An 8,610-nucleotide genomic window follows, 5' to 3' on the forward strand; every position below is an offset into this window, starting at 1 on the left:
ACTGATCTTCACGTATTCCTCCTCCACTGGGAGAAGAACCCTTTGGAAAGGCAATAAACCAAATATGACAAGCTTTTCACCTCTGTGTGGGGTGCCCTGATTTCATTTTTGTAAACGAGAGAGGAAATAAAAAAACCCCAACTAACATTTATATAGTGCTTTACAGTTTAAAGAGTATTTTCACATTTATTACCTCATTTGAGCCCCACTTTACAGGAGAGTAAACTGAAACTCTAACAGATTATTAATGCATTTGGATTTCACATCTCTTAGACAAAAAATTCTTGGGGTTTAGGTTGCTAAGCTTCTGATATGCATAACTAATGATTTCCTATTCATGGTCCACTCTATACATCAGAGGACAGACCCTCCTGTACAATCAGGTGAGGACCAATGTACCAGGCTGCCTTTCTTCAAAAAGAAAGATGCACAGAAATTCTGATCAGAAGAGTTACATGACTTGCCAAAACATGACACGAAGCTCTGAGCTGGTATTACAAAGAATCAGTATCTAGTAAATAAAAAATCCGCCAATAAGAAAAAACTCTTAAGATGCTGTTCTTTCACAGCTCACAAAGGCTGCTACTACCCTCTCCCATTCCTATTTCCAAGTATGACTGATCCACATCTGGATAATCTGATCATCCATAAATGCAAACTGGCTTCCTCTTGCCATCTAGACTACCCATATATGTATGTACACGCATACTTACAGACATATACTAAAGAATATATATTTATATGTGTATATATAATATACATACAAATAAGAAGTGTTGCTGAGTAATGGGACTATAGACAATAATATTGCTTCCTTTTACTTTTTCTGTAATTTTCAATTTCTGCTATAAGCAAGTTATTTTAATTAATGGTGGAAGAAATAAAGCTCTTTTAAAATTAAAAAATAAGGATAATAAATAAGGAAAAAGAAAGTCACAGAAAAATACTTACACTATGATTCTATTTATATAAAGTTATAAAAGTACAAAATATATTGTTTAGGATACATACTTGTTTGGTAAAACTATTTTTAAAAGCAAGGGAATGATTCACACAAAATTCAGGAAAGTGGTTACTTCTGAGGGAGAAGGACAGAGATTCAATCAGGCAGGGAATCACAAGAAGCTTTAAAGGTACTAAAAATCTCCTTTTTGTTAAACTGGGTAGCAAAAACGTAGGCCTTCAATTTGCTATCATTCTTTAAATTGAAGATTTATATTATATGCACTTTTATACATATGGTTTATCTCACAATTTAAAAAGAAGATATAAACAGGGTTGAAGAATCAGAATTTCAGGGCTGTATCCCAAACTCTTCCACTCACTGTGTAATTTTAAGCAAGTCATTTTACCTCTCAGCAGTTTTTCTTCTTATTTTACAGATGAGGAAACTAACAACTAATATATGTTTAGTACTTTACTGTTTAATAAAGTTCCTAGACTAGGGACTTCCCTGGTGGCGCAGTGGTTAAGATTCTACGTTCCCAATGCAGGGGGCCTGGGTTGATCCCTGGTCAGGGAACTAGATCCCACATGCATGCCGCAACTAAGAGTTCGCATGCCTCAACAAAGGCTCATGGGCTTAGTTGCGAGCTGCAACTAAGACCCAGCGCAACCAAATAAATAAATATATATTTTTTTAAGTTCCTAGCCTATAGTACCAACATACTAATATGCAGATAAACTGTGAGATAATAATACAAAGTAATACCTCCTTACTAAATAATAGATCATAATACTAAGAACTCAATGGTAGGACACACAAGGCTATTCACATTCTAGTCTCTTCTACCTAATAATAATATCTAATATTTTTTAATGTATACAATGTAACACATTGTATTAAATGCTTACCATGGATTCTTTTGTTTAATCCTCAAAACAACCCTATGAGATCAGTTCTCTTATGCCCATTTTACAGATGAGACCACTGTGCCCAAGGTCACACAGCTAGTAGTAAATGGTGGACAAACTTCAGAACCCACAGTCTTGACCACTACGTTAGTTTTGCCTCACTTTTCTCACGACATTTAAATCATCTATCTCTCCCATGTCACTGAAAGCTCCTTGACAACTGTTTTTTGTTCATTTTTTTACAATTTTAACTGTATTTAATTGTACAATTTAGTGGAAGTAAGTACATTCACAATGTTATGCAACCATTACCACTAAGTATGAAAGGTTTTTAATGACTTTACTAAAATCACTAGGTTATCAAGTGGTAGAACGGGGATTTGAACTCAGGACTCTCAACCTCTAAATTAACAAGCTATTCATTCTACCAAGGTACCTGTCTACCAATACCTCCACTGCTCTCCCCTTCTCACCAGAATACTGGAAGAATCAAATGAGGTGAAGATACTAAAACACTTTATATACATTTCTACTGCACAGGTGAACACAGCTGTGAGGGGGAAAAAGAAAATCCACCAAGACGTTTCTCCCAAGCGATTACTTTCCATTTTGAGCTCTCAAAAGCTAGGGCTTTCGTATAAATATCCCACCTCTAGATCAAGCCTGCAGATCCACAAAAGCAACGTCTGGACCCCAGAGTAAAGTTATGAGGAGAAATGCTTGCATTAGTTTGATTACTCTCTCATCCAATTATGGGTAACTGCTCAAACCTGATTTTTATTGCAATACAGAAAGCTTCCTCATAACAAAACACTTTCAATTCCAAGGATAAGTCCAACCTTCGATCATTCTGCCCATTTTGGAGCTACAATAAAAAAATAAGATTCTTGGGGCTTCCCCGGTGGCGCGGTGGTTGAGAGTCCGCCTGCCGATGCGGGGGACACGGGTTCGTGCCCCGGTCCGGGAAGATCCCACATGACGCGGAGTGGCTGGGCCCGTGAGCCATGGCCACTGGGCTTGCGTGTCTGGAGCCTGTGCTCCGTAACGGGAGAGGCCACAACAGTGAGAGGCCCGCGTACCGCAAGAAAAAAGATTCTTAATATTGGGTATTTTCATGTGTTCAATTGTGAAGGCCAAGGAAAATGGTTTGTTTACAAGCTGAACCCTGAAGCTTGAACAAAAAAAGAATTATTTTGATCCCATTGGTGCCTTACATCCCTCTTTACATCCCTCCCCATTTTTTCCCCAGTCTAAGCTCTAATCAACAGCCACTTCAGGTTTAACATATCACAGTTAATGCAATTAAGTCCAGAAAACTATTTTCCTAAAGATGTTTCCTCCATTAACACCCTTCTCTACTTTCTAACATCACTCTTCTGCCATGAGAATGAGCACATCATTAAGCTTTAAATAAAATTTCTGATGAATAGATGGAGGTATTGTTTTTGTAGTTAATGGAATACGCTTACATCTCCTAAAAAAATAAAATAAAAATGATTTTTTATGTTTTTATCCACATCTGACAGAATTCTAACCACCTGAATTCCTTTAGAAGAAAATTCAATCTACAGAAATATAGTCCAATTATTTTTAAATCTTATCAGGTAATGTCAAAAGAGAATCAAATGAAAATACCAAACTATCTCACCAATGAATATTTATGACATTTCCATATTTTCTGTCTTCTCTCTGTTTACATAAAACGGTGGTACCAAGATTCATCTCTGGATTATTAGCCTGCAATACAATGATGGGCCTAATTGCCTTGCAAACCAGGACACCAATAAATGGAGTCTTCAAGCAATCAATTTTAAGAGGAGGGGAAAAAAAAGACCTAAGCTCTTTCTGAATACATGCACGTTGCCTGACTGGGAAATAAATTCAGCCTTGTATTTTTCAGTCTCATTCATCAGTTCTCAAGCAAGGAATGCTCCCTTAACCACCTCAAGCTCATCAAATCTATGTAATACCAAATTCCAGGACTAATTTTTAAATGCACCTGGAAGAGAGAGGAAAGGAGAAGGCAGAGACATCAAATAGAAAGACATCTATCACATTCCAGTTTCATCTTCTTCATCTTTAGTTACTGGAGTGGGGTTTTCTCCCCCAACTTTCTTTTTATAATACATGAATAATAGAAGATACTCTTCCCTCCTCAAAAAAAAAAAGAAGATACTTTCCCCTCCTCAATTCTACCTTAACTGAAGCCTCTCTCAACTTTACCCTTTGTGTTGGTTTACTTCCAAATATGATACTAATACAAGTGAAACAAACAAAAACTAACAGCTTAAGAAGTCCTCTAGAAAAGTCTTTTATGTACCTTCTCTCTCCCCAACCACAGCCTCCAAAGCTGTCCATTTAAGTCCAACCCCCAACCCTCTTGTGTCTCTTGGAGGCCATCTCAATCCTTCTTCTCCAGAATCATCCAATCCACCTCTTCCCAGCACTGCTCACTGCCCCTCTCCATCCTCCCTGCCCCCTCCATACCAACAACCCCAGGTTTCCCACTCCTTAATTAGCCACATCTGCTACCTCACTAGCAGCAACCACCTCTCCAGTCCGATCAGTTCATCTCAGACATTCTTGCTCCAAAACTCCCTCTGCCACCTTGGCCAAGGGACATTTTCTTCAAGATACCATCCCCCAACCTTGCTCACCACCTGCCACTATTCTTTCAGTGAGTCCAGCCCAGAAGCATCTTCTGTGCCCTCTGCCTTCACCCTGTACCCAGGGAGCCACCAGTGGTTCTAAGATCACTCTAAATCCCAACCCACTGTGCTCCCCCCCTTCCCCTAGCTGCCCAATTCCAATCCTTGTCCGCCCATTTTGGGCCTAACTTCTACTTTACCCCCTCCTGCCAGCTCACCCTCACACTCCCCTCATTCAAAGTCCCACCCCCACCAGCTCCTATTCCAACCTCCATAAGCACTCCCCAGGAAAACCCCGAATTCTACCTCCTCTGCTCTCCTAACCCACGCTATTCCATAAAATCTCAACAAATTCCACCACCCCCAGATGGCAAGCGCCCACTTCAAGCTCAGGTCTCAGCCCATGCCAAGCCCCTCCTCACCCCCGGCTCCTACCACCTCAATCAGCCTGCCCTAGGTCCACCCCAAATTCCACCCTCCTGAATTAGTCACCCCCCAGGGTCCTATCCAACTCTGCAGTCGCACTCTCTATTACAATCAACCCCTTACCCCGCAACCCGGCCCAGATCCCAAGCTGTCAATTGCTCCAGGCCAACCCCAAATCCACCACCCTCAGTCAGTCCCCTCCCCCATTAAAAGCCATCCCACTCCAGTCTCAACATCCATTTCGCCCAAAACCATCCAAATCCCACCCCAACCCTACAACCCCACGCTCCTGTCCCAGGTCGTTCCCATTAAAAGTCCCCTTCCCTTGTCTCTCCCCCCCCAACCTGCTTGTGTCCCACCCTCACCCCACCCCCGCCTGGACAAGTCCCCCCAGCCAGCCCGCCGTTCCATCGCGACCTCAACCCCCTTCCCCCAACCCGCGAAGGGGCTCCGCAGCCCCCACTCTCATTCTCCCCAGTACCACCGGCCCAGGCTCAGGGAGGGCGGACCGGGGTAGGGTGGGGGGGTGATCTCCTCACCGGCGAGCTGCTGCAGGCGAAAACGGCGGCGGCGGCAGCTGAAGCGGCGATGCCCTTGTCTTCTATGAAGGCTACAGAGGCGACGCTCTCGCTCCCTCGCCCGTGTCCAGTAAGGTGGCGGATGGCGCGCAGGGACTGGGAGCCTCCTCCTTCTCAGCGACTCGGCTCTGAATCCTCTGCAGTAGCCGCCGAGGAGCCCGACGGGTGGGGGGAGGGGACGCTGGGCTGCGGGCTAGGGAGGAGGAGGCTGAGGGAAGGGGCGGGGGAACCGCTGAGAAGGGCTGGGAAGGAGGAGCCAGCGCAGCGCCGCGACACGTCCCACAGCCTCAGCCCGCCGGGACCACAACTCCCGGCATGCCCCACTCCGGTCCGCGCGCAGCCGGCGCTTCCCGGCGCGCGCCCGATGCGGAGGGACCATTCCCTCCTTGGTCTCGGACAATGGAATAAAGCCAACCATCTGCGGGTGGCTTTTGTAGACTCAAAGACCACATAGGAGGCAAGTTAGGCACCACAGCGGCCCCATCCCCCAAGGGACGGTTTTAGCGGCGTCTCCGCCTTCTTTACGCGCGCGCACACCTCCCCACACGGAGCCCCGCCACCACCTCCCGCTGGACTACATTTCCCAGCATGCCCACAGACTCTCGCCCTCCTTCCGGACCCTTCTCAGACCCGGTACTACAGTTCCCAGGGAGTGTGGTCCTTGCGAAATGCTGGGAGATGATGCAGTTCTCAGTTCTTCCTCCATGTTAAGAAAAAGAAGTGAAAGAGAGGAAAAAAGGAAGGAAATATGTCAACCCACCCAGAACAGGCCTACATTGGCTAGATCACTTGGAAGTCTGTACTTTCTTCGCAATACCCGTTGCCACTGTCTCGCACCAGAGCTAATGCAGCAGCCTCCTTCTGCTCTCCCTGCAAAACTGTAGACGATTTGGCAGCTTGAAGCCAAATATAAAAAGAGCGTACTTCTTGACCCAGCTCCGCTACTTTTAAGAATTTACCTTAGAAAGATAATCAAACAATTTGGAAAAGATGAATGAACAAGGTTGTTATCTGAGATTGTTGATTACAGTGAGGTAAACGTAAATGTCCTTCAACAGGAGCTGGTTAAATTATATATACAAACAATGCATTACTAAGCAGCCGAAAAGCTATTCACAATTTATTCTCGAGGGAAAAAAATTGATAAGAGAATAGCAAGTTTAGAATGATCTAATTTATATGAAGCTTGAGACAATGTTCTATAAGCATAGAAAGATTTCAGGAAAGAGGTTCCCCAAAATAACATCTGTGATTATCTTGGAGTAAAGAGTGTCAGATTTCAAGTAATTTTCATTTTCATATTGCCTGAATTGTTTTAAAAGAGCACATAACTTTTTAAGCTATAAAACTATTTTCAAAAAATATAATTTTCAAATCCAACAACAACCTGTCTTTCCTACCTAAAAACTTTTCATGGCTTTCTGTTGCCCTCAGTGGTGCTCCAAAACGAGGTCTGTCTGGTTTTTCTGGAAGCTCAACATTTCCACTTATTAAAACAAATAGTGGTGGGGACTTCCCGGGTGGTCCAGTGGCTAAGACTCCGAGCTCCCAATGCAGGGGGCCTGGGTTCAATCCCTGGTCAGGGAACTAGAGCCCGCATGCCGAAACTAAAAGACCCTGCATGCTGCAACTAAAAGTCCTGCGTTCAGCAACAAAGATCCCACGTGCCACAGCTAAAACCCGGTGCAGCCAAATATTTTAAAAATAAATAAGTAGGGCTTCCCTGGTGGCGCAGTGGTTGCGAGTCCGCCTGCCGATGCAGGGGACACGGGTTCGTGCCCCGGTCCGGGAAGATCCCACATGCCGCGGAGCAGCTGAGCCCGTGAGCCATGGTCTCTGAGCCTGCGCGTCTGGAGCCCGTGCTCCGCAGCGGGAGGGGCCGCGACAGTGAGAGGCCCGCGTACCTCAAAAAATAAACAAATAAATATAAATAAATAAATAAGTAAAACAAATAATGGTGGTCACTTACAATTCACAAAAGAACATTAAGTTAGTAGGGAGGATTTTCTCAATTTTCATTGTCTCTTCTCAAATTTTTTCTTCTTCTGGTCTTTCCACACCCATTTCCTCCTTTTCTCCTACTCATTCTTGAAACTAAAGCCAAAGTCCTACCTTCCCTAGAACATACATTTTAGGCATACTGATTTTCCTTGTGTCTGAATTCTTCTAGCGATGGTTTCTAATCTGTGAGCCAGAGATCACTGTGGGGAAGAGGAACGAAGAGGGAGAAATAAAGTTATTGTAAAGGGTCTACAAAGCAATATTTAAACAAAGCATTGTCTATAGACTGAAGAAATAAGTCTTACACTTAAAAATTGTTTCCTTCTGGGACTTCCCTGGAGGTCCAGTGGTTAAGACGCCGCACTTCCAATGCACACGGCACAGGTTCCATCCCTGGTGGGGGAACTAAAATCCCACATGGCACGTGAAAAAAAAAAAATTTGTTTCCTTCTGTGTCCAGATCTTCTAGAATATGGAATATAGTATCAGATGATCTGTGACTTAACATAAATCCAGTATTCAATTACAGTATTTTAGATTTTGTGTAATTATTCCTCACCGTTCTGCAAGAAAACACCAGAACATTCGAGCTCCACTAGCCAGCCTGCTGGAGAAGCACAGGCCTATCAGAGAAAGCCCAGATTGCCTGAATCAAAGGTTAATTTAGTCCATAGTCCTGAGAATAATAAGAATAATAAGAATAATAAGAAATGAGAATAATAAGAGAATAATAAGAAATGTGCCTATGAAATGTGGGCTATGTCCCTTCCCCTCTCTGAGTGTTGCACTGACCATCCCATCTTCTAAACCCACTTCATTCCTTCTCCTTCTCTTCTCCACTTCTCCAACTGGCAGACAGTGGGAGATGGGCAATCAAAATTAAAAGGGATGGATCTGTCCAGCGAGGAAAGCATATCTGAGCTACGGGAATAGGTATGAGAAAGCTTACCAGACTAGGAATCTGGTAATCAGATCCTAAATTAGACCTTGCCATGAACATGCTGGGTGACCTTTAGTAAGCCCCTTAATTTTTTTTTTTCTGAACCTCATGTTTACGTCTGTAAAATGAAAGGATGATTCCTGGCATGTCACCTCATAACGTT

General features: G+C 43.6%; 1 protein-coding gene across 2 annotated transcripts in view; it reads right to left on the minus strand.

Moving 5' to 3' along the window:
* FAM168A (family with sequence similarity 168 member A) overlaps window positions 1-5,740 on the minus strand; it is a 207,357-nt gene extending 201,617 nt beyond the window's left edge. Inside the window, exon 1 of one of the 2 annotated variants that reach the window (XM_007448076.1) lies at window positions 5,468-5,740. The gene's annotated coding sequence lies outside the window, so the exon portion shown is untranslated. The remainder of the gene's footprint in view (window positions 1-5,467) is intronic. The other variant, XM_007448078.1, reaches the window with a different exon arrangement.
* Window positions 5,741-8,610: the final 2,870 nt, after the last annotated feature.

Source organism: Lipotes vexillifer, unplaced genomic scaffold, assembly GCF_000442215.2.
Source record: "Lipotes vexillifer unplaced genomic scaffold, Lipotes_vexillifer_v1.1 scaffold640, whole genome shotgun sequence".
In the NCBI taxonomy this organism is placed as follows: Eukaryota; Metazoa; Chordata; class Mammalia; order Artiodactyla; family Lipotidae; genus Lipotes; species Lipotes vexillifer.